This window comes from Solanum dulcamara, chromosome 2 (genome assembly GCF_947179165.1).
Source record: "Solanum dulcamara chromosome 2, daSolDulc1.2, whole genome shotgun sequence".
Lineage (NCBI taxonomy): Eukaryota > Viridiplantae > Streptophyta > Magnoliopsida > Solanales > Solanaceae > Solanum > Solanum dulcamara.
The window spans coordinates 43,601,310-43,625,487 of NC_077238.1; the positions used below are offsets into that span (position 1 = coordinate 43,601,310).

At 39.4% G+C, this 24,178-nt stretch overlaps 1 pseudogene; it reads right to left on the minus strand.

Annotated features, from left to right (window-relative positions):
* Window positions 1–2,425: 2,425 nt before the first annotated feature.
* On the minus strand, window positions 2,426–2,547 carry LOC129881237 (5S ribosomal RNA; annotated as a pseudogene).
* Window positions 2,548–24,178: the final 21,631 nt, after the last annotated feature.

Below are 24,178 nucleotides of genomic sequence, written 5' to 3' on the forward strand. Positions count from 1 at the left end.
CAAAACCTTTAATTATACGAAATGAGGGGTCGTGTGGATGAAACCATAAGCACCCAAACCCCTTTTAAAATACATTTAGTCCCTGCAACAAATCACCAAACACCTGAAGCATCACCCCACACGCACAACACCCCATTTTGACTACAATTTAACTACGAGGACTTCACTTTCGACTGTTTCTATTGTCGAGCATTTCCACGACCTTTTTTATAGTTAAAGAAGTACAAAATGTATATAATACCCTACATAAAAAACTAATAAAGTCCAAATTTAAAGGAGAAGTCTTACCTTACCCGAAATTAGCCAAAACTCGCCAAAACTTGCCTCCGAACTTCTCTAGTCGCGCTGAAACTGTGTGGACTGTTTGCTGTCTGTTTGGTGCTGGTCCAAAACCTAACTTCACATTATTCAAACCCTCATAAAATTTCCAAATCCTTGACAAAACGTGGGAGAAGAGAATCAAGCCATAGCTTATCATATGTCTTCCCAAACTTGCTGAAAATTAACTTCGGAACCTCCTTGACGCGGCTGAAATGTTGTGGCTGGTTGTTACTCGTTTGTGCTGCCCCAAATAGGTAAGTTACGTTATTAAACACCTCCTATTGATAGAATAATACCTTAGCTAATTAATTTATGGAGTGAAATCGGGACTTACCTATTTTTTTCCTCCAAGCCGTCACGTTTTTCTCTCTTATACTAGGGTTTGCTTTTCTTTTTGTTTGCTGAAGTTCAAGTGCAGGAACTGAACTTAAGACATGATATACATGTATATATGTTGTCCTAGGAGGTGACACATGTCATCCTCATAGGGTGATACGTGTCCAGCCCCTATTGGTCCATGGATCCATGCCTTACCCCTAGGCTGCCATGTGTCCTTATGGGACCCACCTCCAAGTAGGTGGGTCACCTACTTGACCCTAAGTAGGTGGGTCACCTGCTTGCTTGAGGTGATGCCATGTGTCGCTCCTCTATTGGCTGCCACGTGTCATCTTTTCCCTTTCCTCGTGGGTTCATAATCTCGTCTTATTTTAAGAGCCTATGTAATCTGTGCTACGTAAGCTTGGTATGTCCTCAAGTAGCTCAAGTATGTAAGACTTCTAAGTTAGTATCTTACGTAGGTAAATCGAGTCCTACGACCCATTACTTGGCCTCCAATTTCTTCCGGATTCTTATGACTCTATTTTCAACCTTCTCTACTATGGGGTATTACATTTGTCTTTCCTTAAAGTCGTTTGATAGTGTCGTAGCTTATCCAGATCACATGATAATGTCAAAAGAACTTAAGAGACATTCCGAGCTCAAGAGTGTGGAGGTGTAACATCGTTCCCCCCTTTAGAACATTCATCCCTGAATGTTGAATAAAACTTCCCTTAAGACTTTATACAAACTGTAGGGAGATTCCCTTCTATTGCAATAACATACATTTTCATCCAAGTAATTAATATATGAGTTCCAGGAGTGGTTTACCCGTAGACATTTGGAAATAGGTACGGATACCTGTGTTTTATGTCCTCTTCAGTTTCCCAAGTTATTTCTTCATGATTCTTATTCCACCACGGCACCTTGACAAAAGCTACGTCCTTAGTTCGCACCCCTTTTAATCTGCCGATCCAGGATGGCAATAAGTTGCCCCTCGTAGGATAACTCCCTATTACATAGACCTCCTCCCCAGAAAATATTCTGGGAGGGTCGTTTATATACTTGCGGAGTATTGATCTGTGAAAACTTAATGTATTGCTTCAAATCGGACAGTAGGTCCCACTCATAGGCAGCTTTATCCATCATAACCCATATAAACTTATACTTCCGTGGAGTGTGAGGTCAGCTTGGACTATAACCTACCTTAATTGCCTTCTATTTTTGAGTCAGGATTCCCATCCCCCATAACAAGCTATCAATCCTCTGATGCTCCACTTCGTTTAAGCTATTATACAATTCCTCTTAATTCAACTTGTAACACCTTAGGTATGCTATCTTGCTCTTTTACTCAGATCTTCTTTCCAGTTTTACTACCAAACATTATGTTGTAATTCTTACACAAATGTGTGTAGGTACTTAGAGAAATTCAAAAAATGCCTTAGCATCGCTATACTAGCGGCTTACCTCCTTCAGTCGAGGTCAGGGCTCCACTATGGCTTCTTCCCTTAATATCAATTATATCTTACTAGTTCTGCCTCAAACTATCTTACACTTTTCCTTAATCTATTCTAAATGTGGCCATCACACTGCTATTACCGACTTCTTTTTATCGAGTAATCCCTTGACCTTACTCTTAATATGCCAATGTTCGTAGGCGGCACAACTATTCTTGTGCTATTTGCATGAAGTGCGTTCCATTTTAGTCATAATGATTTTTGCTCTTGGCTTACTCTATTCCATATGTGACATTGCACTAATACGCACTTACAATCTCTTTTTGTCATACTGGTTTCATTCCCTTTTGCACTTCCCAGGGGGTCACCCATCCTAGTGCTACTCTCACCCAAGCACGCTTAACTTCAGAGTTTTGATGGAATCCGGTGCAGTAGTGCGGGTATAATTGCGTCCATCCCTTATATCTCGTTTGAAGTTTAAGCGTTCCCATTTATATACGATAGCGTCAGTTGATTTTCTCTTACACTTGTACTTCTCTTGTCCACTTCCCCCCTTTTAGGGTGTACCCATGTCATCCTCTGTTTATTTTCAGCTATTCACACGCGAATGATTCTACTCCAACATTTTTAACATACTGCACTATGTCCACATCTTCTGTTAGATCGTCCATACGTTTGATTGTTCTTATAAGAACTCCTAGAACAACCATAGGGTTCTTTGGTATTCGCAATATATCATATAAAATCTCATCTGGCGGTTGGTACTCGAGTAACATCCGTAATGTAGTAGTGCATTCAAAGTCATATTCCATTCATCCCAATCAGTAATTGGCTCGTGCCCATGATCGGTTCAAACTCTCCACTCGAGAGTACTTATACTTTGATGATCCGTGTTTTGAGCTTCATTATAACACTAGCCTGATTCTGGTGGATACCACTTATTCTTCTAATAACCTCATAATGCAATAGTTGTTCTGCAAATGTTTCAACTATAACTTGTCATAGTTTATCCCTATGTATCAATTCAGGAGATGCCTTACTATATTGTTTTATCCCGATCGATTAGTCTTCTCTAAGTCGTCTTCTTTGGCCTATAGGTCCTTCCCGACTTCATTCTACTATACCCATATCGACCTCCTAGTTTTTATTGCCATTAATTCAGCAATTAACTCATTTTTTAAGGTCAGCCATACTCGTTTAGTCAAATCTCATCATTATTGTGAGCATAACCTTTCAAGACATACTACAGCCTTTCAAGACATACTACAGCCCTGCATCTCATTCTCTTTTATATTTCTAGAAAAATTTAGACAGAGTTTCCTCTGTATTTCTTAGTATCTCCACACCTGCACGCAGAAAATACCAACAATACCTCACAGGGCACACATATATAGTCATATCATCTCATATCACAGCCACATAGGCCGCCCACAATTAGCAGTATGAAAATGGACTTACCTCATATGTCCACTCGAACTGCACCTATTGTACTTTCCTGTATACTTTTCCTTTCATTTTTCAGCTTTATATATCAATCGTATTGCAATGCCTTACCTGACATAGGTCCTTCATGCCTTTGCTTACCTGCGTGCTTTGTAACTTTCAATATCGTCAGTTACTTTCTTCTATCGATATTGTCTTTCTGCTGAAATCATAAGTTAGTATGAGTAATTTCATTTCCTACGACTCAACTCTATCGTACGATTCTAGATATAAAAGAAAGTAACATCCTAAATGTCCTGTAGCCTCCTATTTATAGATGTGGTGCACAACACACCGATAAACAAGACTCTACTAGACACGGTCTGTAGACATTCCAAGGACGAACTACTCTGATACCACTTCTGTCACAACCCAACCCCATAGGCCGCGACTGGGGTCCAACCTAAATCCCCCCTATGCGTATCTATCAGCTACACCTAAGTTGAACCGTATGTGATGTGACACTATACCCAAAAGCCTTAATAGTTGAAAACTTTTTCATGTACAGGTAGCCTCTTTCATTCGCATTATATCATGAAAGGGCACGCAAGCCGACGAGGTTGCTATAACATAAAAACATTTACAACCTATCGTATAGGCATAGTCGAGACAAACTTATAAACAACCCATATATATATATGTCTACAGACCTCTAAGAATAGTAACAGCAACATATGGCTGGACAGGGCCCCTACCGTACCCCTGGACAATTAAATACATACATATTACATGACTAGTATCAAAGGTTAGGCTCCGGAATAGTGGAGCGCTCCCAGTATCGCTGAGCGGAAACCCTAAGCTGGCGGATCTCCAACTGAACATCTGTACCTACGGGCATAAAACAAAGCCCCTCGAAGAACGAGGGGTCAGTATATGACTGAATATGACTGTATATGCTGCTGGTTGCAGTCACATGATACCCCGATTCGTGTGGTTAAAGGTTTTATAAAATAGAGATTAAAAACCCTGTTTTGGTATCGTAGTTTTAAGCGAGTTCTTTTGAGTTTGTGTTGTGTAATGTTGAAGTGGTTTACTTGTATATATGCTGCTAATTGTTGTTTTTGGTTGATTTCTAAGGTTTGGAGGTTAAAACAGAAATTTGGATAGGGCAAGTTGTAGGGGAGATGTTGCCCGATTTCCGCTAACTTCGGAACTAGTAAAGTCTAAGGGAATGGATAAGGGATTGGTTCCTATGGGTAATTGGTGGTAGAATTACAAGCTGGAAAGTTGAAGGTCACTAACCTTAGAATTATTTTCATGTTAAATAGGTTCAAGAGATGATGAGGTGAACGTTTTAAGAGTAATCCGTAAGAGGTATGTAAAGCTAATGTTTCCTTCTTTTGGCATAAGTGTGTAAAGCTTATTCTTTCTCTTGGCATGTTTTTACATAAGTATGAAAAGCTAATCTTTCTTTTGGCATGGTCTTTATGAAACAAATATATGATTTTTTTATGGTTCCAAGGAAGTTCCTATTCGTAGAGCCACTAGGATGGCCAATTTCTTGATTTCCAAAGGACATTTTTACGCTTTGATACTCGCCTAGGACATCCATCATGTTGGTTGGTAGTGCTCTTTTGTCCGGAGCCCTATTTTTGGTACTAACTTTTCTGTTGTACATTTGTACATGTTGGTTAAGGGTACGACGGGGCCTTATCCCATCATATGACTAGGCTATCATTCTGTAGAGGTCTGTAGCCTTATGATGTGAATTATGTATATATATTTTGGGCTTTGTGTTTCGTGATGGCCTTAACGGCCCTCTTGTACGATATATGTTGTCATGCGCTCTCTAGAGACCCCTTTTTCACTCCTACTTTTGTCTATTCTGCTAATACGCTAAGTGGGGCTAAAGTACGTATAGGTGCCCAACTCGGGCACCAGTCACGGCCTACGGAGTTGGTTTGTGACATGACCCTTGGGTATGGGACTCCTTTAAGTCGTAATGACCTTGTTACAAGCTGGAAAGTTGTGACATGACCCTTGAGTTTTTCATAAGTTTTAAATATTAAAAAGTGGTATTTGGGGTCAATTGGAGCTACAGGTCTTGGAACGGAATTTCATCGATTCCAACAGCTCTAAAATGTCAAAATTGACTTAGGAAACTTTACATAATCAGTTTTGGAGTTGTAACAAAGTTTTGAGGCCTTTAGTTGAGAAATTGAGGAATTTTAAGCCAAGGTTTGACTTTGGTCAACTTTTGGAGTTTCGATATTCAGAATGGAATTCCGACGACTTTGTTGGATTCGGGAGATGGTTTTTGGTCTAGAAGAAGTGTTGACTGAATTTTTAGAGGTCCCGAGTCCATTTTGGTATTTTGAAGGCCTAAGTTGGTCTAGTTGCCACTTTTCGAGTTTGAGGTCAATGAGATCTTGAATTCAAATTATGATGGTTTCATTAGCTTCGGAATGACCAAATTTGGCATTTTTGGAAAACATGCTCGAATGAAAATTCTGATAGCGCGGTTAGTTCTAGAATGTTGATTTTGGTCTAGAACGATCCGCCGTTATCTTTTCGAGGCTTACAGACTAATATCGAGGCCCATTGTTAAATATGGCTTAAAATGACTCTTGGGTGTAGAACCCACTTTCTATTAAAATAATCTCGTATGAGAATTCTAAATGCGCTATTGAGTCCAGAATGTCAAATTTAGTGGGGTAGCACATATGGTTTATTTTTATCGAAATCCGAACGAATTTCGAGCACCCTATCAGAGATTTTAGATTTTCCAAAATCTGATATTGCAGCAGCTCAACAGCCCTTGTTTTTGAGATATTTCCTCCAACTTTAAAACCCTTTATCTTGGGCTATAGAGATCCAAATTAGGTGATTCAAAAGGTAAACTTATGAGATTTTTTGTGAAAACACATTGGAAGATTGAAAACTAATTTAGAGCAATCAATTCAGGTAAAAATCATGATTTTATTTGCAGCAGTGTCCATTTTCGGATTGAGTTTTTGAAGAAATTTGAGAAATTATTTCTTGACCTATATAAACCCAGTTTTGGTAATTCAAGGGTCTAAATTCAAGAGAGTGTTTTGAGAAATATCGTGGTGATCTCAGAAACACGAGGGGAAGCTTCGTTTGATGTGAAAATGCATTTTTAGTTACTGATTTAGTCTTTTTCAGAATGAAATTTTATCAAATTTTGGAAGAGTGTATCTTGGTCAATATAATTTCATTTTGAGTGATTTTTGAGGCGAGATTGTGCGTGTTTTCACAAAGATCATCGTAGTGTAATTTTTTTGGGTTGGAAGGGTCTCTTTTCTTCGGAACTAGCTGATCTTGATGTTGTCATTTTTAGGTCTTTTAGTTGGAATTTATAAGCTTGGTTGCATGCTCGTCCCGTGTAATTTTTCACCCCAAATTGTGTTATAAATTTGATTTGAGAGCTTGGGGGTGATGTTTGGAGCCTTTTTTGGGGGGTCAAATCCAAAATTGCAGGTCCCATAATTTTTGTTTTAGACTCCAAAATTGGTCCGTCTCCAAAAATTATGAAATTAGTGTCTAAACGACTGTATTGATGTCATGGTTCTATTTTTGATAGTGTGGCAGCATTCTGACGCAGTTCAGAAGGTTAAAGCTCCAACACAGTGATTTAGAGCCCGCGTGTTTAGCTATAGGTAGGCTACGGTTTACCTTTCTTTAAATTCATATGGAATGTGTGAAAGCATGTTGAAATAGTTGGAATTTGGGTTGGGTAGTTTGATTGTATATTTTAGGCGTTAGAAATCATGCTTTAGGGTGGTTATCAGGTTTTTCGGATATTTAGAAGCATGTGTATCTTGTCGTTATTTGTTAGTATTATAAGGATAGTTGAATGACCATGTTGTTGATACTATGGAGTATGTTGATGTAAACTTACTTTAGATGCCCCGGCGTCGCTCCGATGGACTCAAATCCTTGTAGAATAGTGTAGCGGGCTATTGCTTGATAGTTTGGCCCTAGTTAGGCCTTACCCTTGCTCTTAAAAATATCCTCATTCATAAATTGGTATAATCGTAACTTTTTTGATGCGTAGGCCACACTAGATTTCGTGATCATTGACTTTGGCTCTGGTTCCAGTTTTGGCGGTATATCGGTTGATTCATTTGGGAAAAGATTTTTGGTACTATTGTATTATAGTTGAGAAGTAGAATGTTTGGCATCATGGGATAAATTATATGTGAGAAACCGGGTACCAAGTGCTGGCCTCCATTCTAAATTATCGGGAGCATCTGGGTACTCAGCCCTGGCCTCTATAGGCTTGCTAGTATGACAAGCATCCAGGTACCCAGTCTCGGCCTCAATCATTCTAATGTATTATGGTGAGCATCAAGGTACCTAATCCTAGCCTCGACTGCACTTATGTATTATGGCAAGCATCCGGGTACCCAATCCCGACCTTGGCCACTTTGAACATTCGAGTGAGTATGTGGGTCCTAGTCCCGGCCTCAACCCTACGTCACCTCTAGATCAATTAACTCTTGGAGATTCTGGGTTTGGAAATGATATAGTACTTCGGCTCCTAACATTGCAGATTATTGGTTCCTAGCCTTGATAGTTATAGCTATTCTGTGTACTCGGCGGGGTTATGAGGGTTCGTCCGGGTTCTTATTTAACTTTACACAAGTGTCCCAATTGGGCTTATGGGGGCCCAACTGGGTATAGTTAGCTGTAGTTCTCATAGGTAGTATTCTTTTCCCTTTTTGATGCTTATGTTGAATCCTATTTAGGCTATTCCTCTTTTTCATATTATTTTTACCTTTTCTTCTTATTCGGCATATGATGCGTACTGGGTACCTGTTGTCTTGGTACTCATACTACACTCTGCATCTACTTTCGTGATGCAATACCGAGCACCAGCTACCGCCGTAGATAGATTGAGCCTGTTGCAGTCAGCTTTGGAGACTAGGGTGAGCACTTGACGTTTTTGGATCATTCCTGTCTCCTTCAGTATGGATGGCCCATCTTTTGCCTTTTGAGCCTAGCCAGTTGTTGTATATATTTTTGGTCCAATTTTGGGACTTGTACTCGTTGTTTATTTTGTAGCAACTCTGTACTTGTGACTTTCGGGTTTTAAGAGGAATCCTTAGTTGTTTATATCATGTTTTGGTTTACTTTCACTTATTTTTTCTGCCTATCTTTATAATTCGGCACTCTTGTTTAGTTTCTTCCCTCAAACCCATTATTTGAAGTTTTGGGTTGATGGGTTGACTTACCTACTGGTGGGTTATAATAGGTGTCATCATGACCTAAGGAATTAGGTCATGACAAGTTGGTATCAGAGTTCTAGGTTCATTGGTCTCACTTGTATAGAGATAACGTCTAATAGAGTCTCGCGGATGAGTGCAAAGACGTCCATAACTTATCTTCTGAAAGCTACAAGATGTCATTAGGAACATTCTCTATGTTGTATTATTTCGAGAAGTGGTTTGTCTTATTGATTTCATAAAATCTCATTTGTTCTACTCTTTTAAAGGGATGGCTTGTATGTGCGGTACCACCGGTCGTGATAATACACCAAGGCCCGACATGCCTAGAGGTCATCCTAGTGGGACAGGTAGGGAGCAGCACCAGCTCCCAACCCGGAGATAGAGTTAGAGCTAGTAGAGAAGCATTAGGACGCTCCTATTCCTACTTATCCAAAGGTACAACACCACCAACATAGCCCCCAGCTGCACCAGTTATGACCCTAGCACTACAGGCAGCGATTATGCAGCTCTTCACAGCTATTGGGTTTGTACCATAGGCCCCGACCCCAGTAGTGGGCATACTAGTACCGCAGGATCCGCCTGTCCAGCCAACACTTAAGGTTCAACTGCCTCCACCAGATGTTGCATCCCTGCCAGTAGTTTTGGAGGGTGTGATGTCATTATAGGATCAAAAGATGTTAGGGGTATTTCAGAGGCTGTCACCCCCAATATTTTCTAGAGCCATTGGTGAGGATGCCATGGAGTTCTTGACTACCTGTCAAGAGAAGCTCCATTCCTTAGGTCTTGTGGAGTCCATATGCGCCAACTTCACTGCTCACTAGTTCATAGGGGCAGCCAGACAGTGGTGGCGCTCTTATTTGCAGTCCAATTCAACTGGGTCACCACCATTGATATGGGACCAGTTCTTAGAGGCTTACTTAACTCGATACATCTCTAGCAGTGTTAGGGACCAACTTTGGGGATTAATTTACTCAATTGGAGTAGGGCCACATGATGATTTCAGAGTACAAAGTTAGATTTTATTAGCTTTCTCGATATGCCACTATCATTCTACCCACTGAGGAGGAGCGGGTATGATGTTTTGTGTGCAGATTAAGGCCTTACCTGTGGTTGGAGACCGAGCACTTAGTTTCTATGAGCCTCTCTTTTCTGGATGTGGTAGATCATGCCCACACAATCGAGATTATTCATCGTCAGGCCTAAAGGGACAGCGATAAGAGACCCAAGCATCAGGATAGCTATAGTGGGTCTCAGCCTAGAGGCCATGATAGTTATGATAGGCCCCGCCAGCAGTTCAAGCAGGATAGGTACTAGAAGGGTCAGTCCAGCCGTCCAGTTCAGGTAGTCCTGCCAGTAGTTGAGGGTAGTCAGGCCCATTTGGGGGGTTCCACCACAAGGCAGAGCTTGAGGGGATTAGGTTCATTCCTTCCTACTGCGGATGAGTTATCACAGGTTGCCCAGCTTCAGGATGCTTTAATTATGGCTCACTAGAGCACTTGTGTAGGGAGTGTCCTGGCTGGGCTAGACTATTGGTAGTAGCGCTACCTCCACCAGGAGGTATAGATAGAGGTCACGGCCGCAACAATGGTCATTAGGCTATTTGGGGAGGTTTTCAAGAAGGTAGGTCAGGTGGTAGGGCAAATGTTTGTAGAGGAGGCCGACAGGGCCACTTTTATGCTGCTCTGGTGAGGGTAGAGGCTGAGCCATCAAATGATGTTATCACAGGTACTATCCTTATTTCTTAGCAGAATGTTTCATCTTTATTTGATCCAGCTTCTACATATTCCTATGTGTCTATATAATTTGCTCCACGTTTGGGTATTACTTATGAGTCACTTGAGGTATCATTGCATATTTTGACCCTGATAGGGGATTCTTTAGTAGTGGATCAAGTTTGTAGATCCTGTACGGTGCCTATTCAGGGGCATGAGACTTGGGCAGATCTAATTTTACTTGATATGTTGGACTTCAATGTTATTCTGGGCATGGATTGGCTATCCCCTCATCATACGGTTTTGGACTATTATGCCAAGAACATTATATTAGCCATGCTTGGTATTCCCCCGGTCTTGTGGCAGGGCATTTATAGTCGCTCACTGACTGGGATCAAATCCTTTATGCGGGCCCGATGGCTAGTTGGGTTAGAGTGCTTGGTGTACTTAGCATATATCTGTGATGTGTCCAACAAGGCCCCTACTATTGATCTAGTCCCTGTAGTTAGGGAGTATACTGATGTCTTCCCTACTAACCTACCTAGTCAATCCCAGAGAGAGATTGACTTTGCCATAGATTTGGAGCCGAGAACTAAGCCTATTTCTATACCACCTTACTATATAGCCCCTGTAAGGCTCAAAAAGCTCAGTGTGCAGCTTGAGGATCTTCTAGGTAAGGCATTTATTCGCCCAAGTGTGTTACCATGGGGTGAACCCATTCTTTTTGTTAAGAAGAAGGATGGGACTATGCAGATATGTGTTGATTATAGGTAGTTGAACAAGGTGACGGTGAAAAACCGTTACTCTATGACTCATATCGATGATCTATTTGATCAGCTTTAGGGTGAGACCGTGTTTTCTAAGATTAAATTGAGGTCTGGCAACCACCACTTGCGGATTAGAGCAGCCGACATTCTTAAGACTGTTTTCCGGACTCGCTATGGCCACTATAACTTCCTTGTGATGTCTTTTGGGCTTACCAATACCCTCGTAACTTTTATGGACCTTATCAATTGAGTATTCAGGCCTTATCTTGACTCTTTTATGACTGTATTCATCGATGACATACTGGTATACTCGTGGATTAGGAAGGAGCACGCATAACACTTAAGGGTTGTGCTCCAGACTTTGAGAGATCAGCAGCTTTATACTAAATTCTCAAAGTGCTAGTTTTGGTTGGAGTCTGTGACATTTCTGGGACACGTGGTAACCAGAGAGGGTATTAAAGTAGATCCAGTGAAGATTGAGGGTATTTGTGGTTGGGCTAGGACCACATCTATTATGGAGATTTGGAGTTTCATTAGATTGGCTAAGTATTATAGACGATTTATTGAGGGTTTCTCTATTATTACAGCCTTATTGATCCATTTGACCCGCCAGGATGTTCCCTTTGTGTGGTCTGAGGAGTGTGAGTCGAGATTTTGAAAGCTTAAAGAGTTCCTTACCACTGCTTTTGTTTTGACTCTGCTAGTTGACGGAGAGATCTTTTTGGAATATTGTAATGCTTCTGGTATAGGTCTTGGGTGTGTACTGATGCAGCGAGGCTGGGTTATTGCTTATGATTCCAGACAGTTGAGAGTGCATGAGAGCAACTACCCCACGTATGACCTGCAACTGGCAATGGTAGTTTTCGCGCTCAAGATATGGAGGCACTACTTATACAGAGTTCATTGCGAGATATATCTAGATCACCGCAGCTTACAGTACATTATAAGTCAGAAGGATGTTAATTCTAGACAGTGGTGCTAGATTAAGCTACAGGCCGATTATGACATCTTGAGTCGGAAGATAGGGAGTATGGGGAGTTAAGCTTACTTGTCTACTGCAGAGCGACCAGTATTTGGCTAATCAGATGGTCAGGTTGAAAATCTCAAATTTCGAACCAATTTTGGCTTTTGTGGGAGCTCGATCATCTCTAGTAGACCAGATTCATGGCCAGCAGTTTGAGGATGGAACATTGGTTAGAGCTTCAAGAGTTAGTATTATGAGGTTAGGGTGGCCAGGATTTTATTGATTCGTATGGCATACTATGGTTCGATGGTCGCCTTTATGTTCCCAGAGTTGGCAACTTCATTTAGTTGATCCTTCATGAAGCCCATGATTCCAGATATTCTATCCATCCGTGCACCGCGAAGATATATCGAGATTTGAGACAGTATTACTGGTGGTGTGGTATGAAGAGAGATATAGCTGAGTATGTATCCCATTATTTAAGTTGCCAGCAGGTTAAGGCTGAGCCTCAACGGCCTGGTGGAGTCTTTCAGAGATTACCTATTCCTGAGTAGAAATAGGAACGGATTACCATGGACTTCGTGATGGCATTACCTCAAACATCCAGAGGTAATGATGGTATTTGGGTCATCATTGATCGATTGATCAAGTTAGCGCATTTCTTGCCATTATGGTCCACTTTTACTGCAGATCATCTAGCTCGAATCTATATTCAGGAGGTGATCCATCTGCATGAGGTACCGATATCCATTATATCAGATAGGGGATCTCAATTTACTTTCAGTTTTTGGAGGGCCTTTGAAAGAGAGTTGGGAACCTGGGTTGATTTTAGTACAATATTTCATCCACAGACCAACGACCAGTCAGAGCGTACTATTCAGGTTTTGGATAATATGTTGCGAGCTTGTGTATTAGAGTTCAAGGGTCATTGGGAGCAGTACTTAGCTTTGGCAGAGTTTACGTACAACAATAACTACTACTCTAGTATTCAGATGACCCCATTTGAGGCCTTATATAGTAGGCATTGTCGCACTCTGGTTGGTTGGTTTGAGTATTCAGATCCTAGGCCACATAGTACTTATTTACTTCAGGATGCCATAACCAGATTTCGGGTTATTCAGGACAAGTTAAGGACAACTCAAAGTAGGCCCCAGAGTTATGCTGATCGCAGGTGTAGGCCCTTACGCTTTGAGGTTGGAGATCAGGTGTTCTTGCGGGTGTCGTCTTTGAAGGGCGTGATGAGATTCGGTAGGTAGGGTAACCTTAGCCCTAGGTATATCGGACCATTTGAGATTCTGAGAAGAGTTGGAGAGATTGCTTATGAGTTGGATTTGCCACAAACATTTTTAGCTATACACCCTGTTTTTCATGTTTCTATATTGCACCGATACATTCCAGATGAGTCTCACGTGCTTCAGTATGACTTTATTAAGTTGGATGATCGCCTGAATTTTGTTGCGGAGCCAATTGCTATTCTAGCCAGAGATGTTTGCCAGCTTCGTTCTAAGTCCATCTCTATGAATAAGGTCCAGTGGATCAATCATCCGATTGAGGAGGCTACATGGGAGACCGAGCAGGAGATGCAGGAGCAGTTCCCCAGCTTATTTGTCCCTCTAGGTATACCCTTGTCTTTACTTTTGCGGATGAAAGTTCTTTTAGTAGTGGATGTTGTAATGAACCTCAAGGTCATTTTTGAATTTTTTGTAAAATAACCATTTTTACCCCTCTCTTTAGATGCCTTGAGTCATTTTGGATTGGTACTGGATGTTGATTTTTAGAAAATCATATGAAAAGTAAAGTCTTTGCAAATTTTGAATTTTCATAAGTTTTAAGTATTAAAAAGTGGTATTTGGGGTCAACCGGAGCTATAGGTTGGAATGGAATTCCGTCGATTCCAGCAGCTCCAAAATGTCTAAATTGACTTAGGAGACTTTAAGGAATCAGTTTTGGAGTTGTAACATGGTTTTGAGGCCTTGAGTTGAGAAATTGAGGAATTTTAAGAAGGTTTGACTTTGGTCAACTTTTGGAGTTCCAATACTCAGAATAGAATTCTGACGACTCCATTGGATTCGAGAGATGGTTTTTGGTCTAGAAGAAGTGTTGGCTGAATTTTTAGTGGTCTTGAGTTCGTTTGGTATTTTGAAGGCCTAAGTTGGTCTAGTTAAGACTTTTTGAGTTTTGGGTCAATGAAATCTCAAATTTAAATTCTGATGGTTCCATCAGCTCCGTAATGACCAAATTAGGCTAGTTGAACTATTGGAAAGACTATCGAGGCAATCGATACGAGTTTGGGGTCATTTGACGCTTTTGACTTTAAAAGTTAGCCTATGGTTAACTTTGGTCAACATTCTTGGAAAATGTGCTCAAATAAAAATTCTGACAGTGTGGTTAGTTTTGGAATATTGATTTTGGTCTAGCACGACCCTCTGTTCGCTTTTCGAGGCTGGCGAACTAATATCGAGGCTCATTATGGAATGTGACTTAAAATGACTCTTGGGTGTAGGACCCACTTTCTATTAAAATGATCTCGTATGGGAATTCTGAATACGCCATTGAGTTCGGAATGATGAATTTAGTGGGGTAGCATATCTAGTTTATTTTTATCGGATTCTGAACGAATTTCGAGCACCCATCATAGATTTTAGATTTTCCAAAATCTCATATTGCAACACCTCAGCAGCCCTTCTTTTTGGGATATTTCCTCCAACTTTAAAATCCTTTATCTTGGGCTATAGAGCTCCAAATTAGGTGATTCAAAAGGAAACCTTGTGAGATTATTTGTGGAGAACGCATTGGAGAGATTGAAAACTAATTTGGAGCATTCGATTCAGGTAAAAATCATGATTTTATTTGCAACAGTGTCTATTTTCGGATTGAGTTTTTGAAGAACTTTGAAAAATTATTTCTTGACCTATATTAACCCAATTTTGGTGATTCAAGGGTCTAAATTCAAGAAACTTTCATGAGGAACCTCTTGGTGATCTCAGAAACATGAGGGCCAACTTCGTTTTATGTGAAAATGCATTTTTAGTTATTGATTTAGTATTTTTCAGAATAAAATTTTATTTAATTTTGGAAGTGTGTATTTTTATCAATATAACTCCGCTTTGAGTGATTCTTAAGGCTAGATTGTGGGGGGTTTTCACAAGTATCATTGTAGTATAATTTTTTTTGATTGGAAGGGTCTCATTTCTTAGGAATTAGCTGATCTTGATGCTGCCATTTTTAGGTCTTTTAGTTGGAATTTATGAGTTTTGGTTGCATGCTCGTCTTGTATAAGTTTCCACCACAAATTGTGCTATAAATTTGATTTGAGAGCTTGGGGAGACGTTTGAAACCTATTTTGGGGGGTCAAATCCAAAATTCCGTATGCGGGTCTCACAATTCCCGTTTTAAACCCCAAAATTATTCCATATCTAAAAATTATGAAATTAGTGTCTAAACGACCGTATTGACTTCATGGTTCTGTTTTTGATAGCATGGCAGTATTCAGAGGCAGTTCGGAAGTAAAAAGCTCCGGCATAGTAATTTGGAGCCCGAGTGTTTAGCCTACAGGTAGGCTACAGTTTACCTTTCTTTAGATTGAGTTGGAATTTGTGAAAAAATGTTGAAATAGTTGGAATTTGAGTTGGGTAGTTTAATTGTATATTTTAGGTGCTAGAAATCATGCTTCAGGCTTGTTATCGGGTTTTTTGGATATTTAGAAGCATGTGTATCTTGTTGTTATTTATTAGTATTGCAAAGAGAGTTGAATGACAATGTTGTTGATACTGTGGAGTATGTTGGCCTTAGTATAAGATGTAAACTTGCTTTAGATGCCTCGGTGTTGCTCCAGTGGACTTAGATCCTTGTAGAATGGTGTAGCAGGCTAGTGCCTAGTAGTTTGACCTTAGTTAGGCGTTACCCTTGCTCTTAAAAATATCCTCATCCATAAATTAGTATAATCATAACTTTCATGATGTGTCGGTCACCCTAGATTTTGTGATCGTTGACTTTGGCTTCGATTCCAATTTTGGTGGTATATCGATTGACTTATTTGGGAAAAGATTTTTGGTACTGTTGTATTCTAGTTGGGAAGTAGAATGTTTGGCATCATGGGATAAATTATCTGTGAGAATCCAGGTAACAAGTCCCGGCCTCAGTTTTGAATTATTGTGGCGCATCCAGGTACTCAGACCCGGCCTCTACCGGCTTGATAGTATGACGAGTATCTGGGTACCCAGTCTCGGCCTCGATCATACCGATGTATTACGGTGAGCATATGGGTACCCAAACCCGACCTCGACCGTATTTATATATTATGGCAAGAATCTGGGTACCCAGTCCTGGCCTTGGTCACTTTGAACATTCAGGTGAGCATCTAGGTCCCAGTCCCGAGCTCGACCCCTAAGTCACCACTAGATCGATTGACTCTTGGAGATTCTAGGCTTGGAAATGATATAGTACTTCGGCTCCTAACATCATAGATTCTTGGTTCCTAGCTTTTCCGTATTTGTGTGTTGCCTACTTTCCAAGGTTGACTCTGTGAGAAACAACTTTAACTCAATATCTCGTGGGCAACATAGTTTGGGAGTTTAGGTTTCTACTAGGATTGCCTTGGGTAACTAACTACGTTACCAAATTGAACCCCACCTACAAGTCCTCTCGGTGCTTTGTCAATATCCCAATGGAATTCATTAAAACATGATCATAACATTATAGGGAAAGATAGTAACAATCTACCAATCCATCTTTATAAAACATATTAAGAGTAGCTCATTAACTTTAGTGATTCATAGGAATATATAACTTCGGTGAGAATTGTCCTTATCACCATCTTCAACATGATTGTGTGAGGATTGTACTTATCACACCATTATAACTATCTTGGATCGTAATTGATCATCATTATAACTTTCATCACCAAATTATAATCTTAACTTTATACATAAATTTTCTTTGAAATTCATTGAATTCATATTCTACTCATGAAAATCATCTTTGAACCTCATAATCATAATTGAAAGTAACTTTATGCATGGACATCCGTAATTCAACTTGAAATCATGCAACTCATATTAAAACATACTTATAGAGGTCATTGATATTCATCTAATATGAAATTTAAACAACCCAATGCAATTCATCAAAACTAGGGTTAAATAACAATTGAAATTGGAGAAAACTTTGAGAAAACATTGGGACTCCTTGGGTGAATAAAATCCATGGATCAATCCCCACATATCTTAATGAAATCTACTCAAAATCGATGAAGAATTGTAGTGGAATTAAAACCCATCTTCAAAATTAGAGAGGAACCTTGAGAGAATTTGTGTTCTTGCCATAGGAAAATTTAGATGAATGATTTGGAATGGGGGAAATTTTAAAGGGTTGGGTAGTTATAGGCTTGAACTTGGCCATAAAAGATTATAGATATATTGAACCAAACTTTGGAAAAAGACACAATTGCCCTTCATTAAAACTCAAATTTGACACTACGAATCCAACTCTATGACTTCTCCTCAAGTCTATGACTCATAGACTTGAGTCATAGTGCAAGCCTGAGAAAAAACCATGAAAATATGATAAGACCCTATTTTTGAGGTCACTAATCTTTTCTTACTAGTTGTATCTATGACTTGTAAACATCTTTACGACTCATCGAAGTCATTCGTCCTGCAGGTCTAAAAACATACATTTAAGAGCCTCTGAAGTTGGGGTACGAGTCAGTGTTACGACTCATTGAATGAACTAAGAGTCGTAATATTGACTTGTAGGATCTCTCTTATGTTTTGGTCATGATACTCCCTCTGCGACTTATCTCTATGAGTCATAGGAACCTGTATGATTCGTAGAGTGACTCATAAACTTGGATCCTGTAAACATTTTGGAAATATCTCCTAGATTCTAACTTTCCAACTTCTGGGGTCTTACAATATTTTCCTCTTAGGAACATTCGTCCTCGAATGAGATTCAACTAGCATAAGAGAGACACTCAAAGAGGACAATAAACCCAACATAAATATAATGAAGCCTTAAAATGCATAAAAAATGAAAATTTCAAACTTAACATAAATCATGACTTAAAATCAACTTTCATGAACATGCATGCATACTAATGAAATAGGAGTAACTGAATACGTAAGAGTTCAATTAACTTGACTAAGAACAATTTAATACTTTAGGATTGACTAGAGGTAAAGAGATACGGGTATCGTTTCATCATATCTGCATCCACTTCCCATGTAGCACTATCTACTTATTGGTTCCTCCATAATACTTTGACGCACACAACCTCTTTGTTTCTTAGCTTCTTCATTTGCTGGTCTAATATTTCCACCGAAACCTCCTCATAAGTCAAATTCTCTTCAACACTCAAATCTTCCAATGGTACAATGGAATTTGGATCACCCACAAACTTCCTCAACATAGATACATGAAACACTCGGTGAACCATGTACAACTCAAATGGAAAATCTAACTCGTAAGACATCTTGCCAACATGTCCAACATATATAGGACTCAATTTCCCTTTCTAACCAAAATGCATTAAACCTTTTATGGATGAAACTGTCAAATAGACCCAATCATCCTCCTCAAATTCAAGCTCTCCTTTCCTAAAAGAAGAATAGGAATTTTGACGACTTTGAGCCGTCTTCAACATCTCCCTTATGAGTCTCACCTTTTACATGGCATCTATTAAAAAATCTCAACCAATCAAGGCCATCTCACCTACTTCAAACCATCCCACCGGGAACCTACATCTTATCCTATACAATGCTTCAAAAGGAGCCATTAGGATTCTCTAGTGATAACTATTAATGTAAGAAAATTCAATCAATGGAAGATGCTCATCCCAACTTCTTTTAAAATCAATAACACATGCTCTCAATAATCCTCCAAAGTTTTGATCGTTCTTTCAGCTTGACCGTCAGTTTGAGGATGTAAAGCGGTACTTAATTTAATTTTTGTGCCAAGACCATTTTGGAAAGACTTCCAAAAGTATGAAGTGAATTGAACACCTCTATCTAATATAATAGATAAGGGAACACCATAAAGTCTTACTAATTCACAAACATATAACTTTGCATAATCTTTGACACTATATGAAGTCTTAACCAATAGAAAATGAGCAGACATAGTCATCCGATCTACCATAACCAAGATGGAATCATATTGTTTCTTAGTACTAGGAAAACACGTTACAAAGTCCATATTCACATCTTTCCACTTCCAAATAGGAATTTCAATGTCTTGAGCTAAACCTCCCGATTTCTGATGCTCAACTTTAATTTGTTGACAATTAGGACACTTAGCTAGAAACTCTGCTATGTTATTCTTCATGCCATTCCACCAATACACTTTCCTCAAATCATGATACATCTTGGTGGAAATCGAATGAATCAAAAACTGAGAGCTATAATCCTCATTCAATATTAACTATATTAACCCATCAACATTTGGAACACACAAACGTCATTGGTGGTGAAGTACACCATCTCCCCCTTGGGAGAAAGCCTCAATGGCATTTTCAGAAACTGACTTCTTTAACTCAAACAATACTGGATCATGGTCTTATTTGGCCTTAATATACCCCACAAGAGATGATTCTGAACCTTTATGCACAAGAATACCTCCATCATTAGAATCAACCAGCATACCTAAACGTGCCAATCTATGAACATACTTGATCAATTCTTTCTTACCTTCTTCAACATGTGCAACACTATCCATGGAAAATCTACTTAGTACATCGGCAACTACATTAGCTTTACCCAAATGGTACAACACACTCATATTATAGTCCTTCAATAATTCAAGCCATCTCCTTTGCCGAAGTTTCAAGTCATTTTGCTTAAACACATATTTTAAACTCTTATGGTCGGTAAACACATCCACATGGACAACATAAAGATAGTGTCTCCAAATCTTCAAAGAAAATATAGCTTCCACTAGTTCCAAGTCATGAGTTAGATAATTTCTTTCATGCACCTTAAGTTTCCTAAAAGTAGAGTCTATCACCTTCCTAGAAGACTTGTGCACCAGTGTATCCATCGGGTTATGGGAGTTTGATGAATTTAGCTAGTTTCTCTCTCTTTTGTGTTGAGTACGCTCGTGTACATACCTACCTTGATTTCTCATCCCGTTTTTAGTTGTGAATAGTTTCTCGCATTTTAGTTTACTTTTGCTTATCTTGCTCGGTGGGCTAATAATGCCTACTGTTACCTATCTTTTTAATACTCATACTAAAATTTGCATCTCTTTTCGTGATACAGGTTCAAGTACTAGCTATCAATATTGATTATAAGTCAGCTGTAGTTGGGACTAGAGTCGAGGGTGAGCACACAGTATTCTAGATTTATCTGTCTCCCTCTGTATATATATATAAATATATATAATATATATATATATATTGTCTGTCTTTTGCTCTTTGAGATAGTCTTATTTTTGTTGTCCACTAGTAGGACTTGTACTTATTTTGTTGTAGCTTTGTACATGTGACTTGCAGGTTCTGCGAGGATACTTTGGTTTGTATAAATTTCATTTTGCTTGCCGTTTATCAGTATTCTTGTTATTTCATTATTGTTTTTAGTTTGAATTATTGGTCTTCTACCCTAACATCTTATTACTCATAGTTTTGAGATATGGGTCAGCTTGCCTACTTGTGGGTCATAGTAGAATCTATCATAACCTGAGAAGTTAGGTCGTCACAAGTTTGTATTAGAGACTTAGGTTCACCGGTCTCACATGTACAGAGTTAACATCTAGTAGAGTTCTGCAATCAGTGCAGAGACGTTAATGTCTTATCTTCAGGATGCTATATGATGTCTTTAGTAACTATCCTCTTTTGTAGCACTATCGTGCATTATGTACCTTATCAGTTTTTGGAAATCGCACTTGTTCCACTCTTTTATAGGATGGTTCTCATGTGTGCTAAGGGTAGGGTCCGACCCTGAGGTCCTACCAGGGCTACGACTCTAGCTCGGCATTGAGAATAGACTCTGGAGCCGAAGGTTGAGCCACCACTAGCTCTAATACATCATCAGTTGGTGGGGTTGGGACCAACCCAACCACTTGTCACTACCCAACCTCATAGGCCACGACTGGGGCCCGACCTGGACCCCCGTATACATATTTATCAACTGTGGTAAAGTCAAAATAGAACCCAATAGGGTATAACATTTTCATACATATATAGGTTCTTTCATCATAACATGGAAGGTCATGTAAGCTATCATGACCCAACCCCGTGGGTCGCGACTGGGTCCGACCTGGAACCCTGTTTACGTAACTGTAGACTATAGTCAAATTAGACTATGTATAACGTGATACTGCTCACAAAAAGCTCAATGAGTTAAAATGTTTTCATGTTCATATAGCCTCCTAGATATAGGAACCAAACACATGAACCCAGTGGGTGATAAAATATTCATACACGTGTGGCCTCTTTCATTTGCATCATGTCATGAAAGGGAAAGCCAGCCGATAAGGCTGCCACAACATAATAGCTTTTACAACATATCGCATAAGCATAACCGAAATAAATTCCTAAACAACCCACACATATATGTCTATAGACCTCTAAGAATAGAAACGACAACATATGGCAGGACAGGTCCCCCATCGTACCCCTGAATAAATAAAAACATACAGTAGAGGTTTAGTACCCAAAATCTAGGCTCCGACATAATGGATCTTTTCTCGAACTTGCTAGGTGGAACCCTAGGCTGGCGGATCCTCAAAGCGCGCGTCTGTACCTGCGAGCATGAACGCACCCCCTCCCAAGAAGAAGGGGTCAGTATGATATATGTACTGAGTATATAAGCACAACATAACTGAGATAACAATTGAACCAGGGATGCAGGAAACCAAGTATAACATTTATAGGGTACTGTGCCTGCACCTCACAAAATAAAGTCATGTATACCACTATCACATACCATATCTGGCCTGCTCGGGGACTCGGTGTTACAAACAAATCATTTATCATGCTAGGTATATATATGCCATTAATGCTGTGGGACGTATAGCCCAATCCCTGTATATAGAAAGTACATGCCGAGAAACGATGGCCCGATCCATGTATCATATAGTAATATTGAGGAACGACAGCCCGATCCGTATAATGCATAATCTGTCATGGAATATATGACCCAATCCTTACGTAGAAAAATGTGCCAAGGTACGTTCGGCCCGATCCATATATATATATATATATTATAATGCATATACGTGCCCGTAAAACTCTATGACATATCCAATATCCCTTAGATATCACCATTATTACAAATATGCCTAAAAGACCCCAGATTTAGGAACTTACACACCCAATCACTATTCAGCCTGTAGAAGGCTCGAGGGTCGTAGTTTAACTACTTCAAGACCCTTAGCATTTAGGAGTTAACTCGAGTCACAAGTTATACTCGGGACTTACAACTGGAACTGCCTTTACACTCATATCATACCTCAATTCACTTATATTTTAAGACATTCCAAAGGGAAGAAGAGACAAGCTTTACACATACCACCTTTCGTCATATAGAAGCCCTAAAAGGCAACAACTCAATTACTACAGGAGTTCTAATATCATGAAGTCAATGAAACTCATGGTTAATGCTTGGAATTTATGAAAGGAATTAACCCAAGCTCAAATACATATCATTCATTACTAATGTCTAAGACATGCCAAAAAAAAGAGAAGAATAGCTTTACATACCTTGTCTGAATTATTCCTTATCCTGCTTGCCTCACCGTCCTTTGAACCTATTCAACATGAAAGTAGTATGAATATCAACCTCTTTTACTTTCCAGCACCCTAGGTTACATCTTAGTATTAATGGAATCTACTTCTTTAGTCGTTTCCCCGACTAGTTCTCTTATTCGCTAAGGCGTCGACAAAATTGGGCAGCACCTCCCCTATAATGTGACCTATCCAAATTTCCAATTAGGTCCCTAATACCTAAAACCAACCAACAAAAACAACCTGCAGTAATTCACACCAACAATATACAACATAAACTCCAAATGACTTATTCAAAAATACGGTAGCACAATAGGGCGTCTAGCCTTTATTTTGTAACGCCTTTCATTATACGCAACGAGGGGTCATGTGGATTCAACCAGCCGCACCATAACCCACATTAAAACATATTTAGGCCCTGAAACAACACATCACACCCTTGCAGCAACACCTCACACGAACAACGCCTCATTTCGACCACAATTTAACTATAGCGATTTCAATTTAGTTTATTTGGGACGTCAAGAATATTTATCATATTTTCATGTTTCCAGATACTTACACAATGTATAATACCCTCTATAACAACACCATAATATCCAATTTAAAAGGAAAGGCCTTACCTTACGTTAAACTTTTCAAACTCGCCAAAACTATCCAAAACGTGAAATCTGGACAACCCACTGTCTTATATTGTCGCTTAGTTTCGGAGGGGTAATTGAGGGAAATAGGATTTATGGCCTCAATGAAATTTATAGAAATGTGTATCAAGGTCGCAAACAATTTCGAATTACCCCTACAAAAATTTTGAATTACCCCTACAAAAATACTCCCAGCTGTTCGTGTAGGATTTCCAAAATATAATCTGGGCAGCTCCCCCATGCTTCACCACCATTTTTCGAGCAGAGAAAAGCAAAATTGGGTTGTAGAGTCTAAATGAAAGTTGTATCTCTATGAAATATATTTCCAAAACATCTTGAATCACTCAAAAAGAAGCCATACACAAGGAGTTATACTCGTATTAACAACTTGGTGTTTCTCCAAACCATGGCTACCTTTGCTTTCTTCTCCACGTTTTTCTCTCTATTTTTGTTCAATTTTTTGGCTAAAAATGACTTAATAGTCATCCATACATAGATATATATCTTTTTGGAGAGTAAAACATGTCATCCCCTAAGGGTGACATATGTCACAGCCTTAGGCAGCCACCTCAATTATGCAACCAATCCATGGTTGCCATATGGCAGG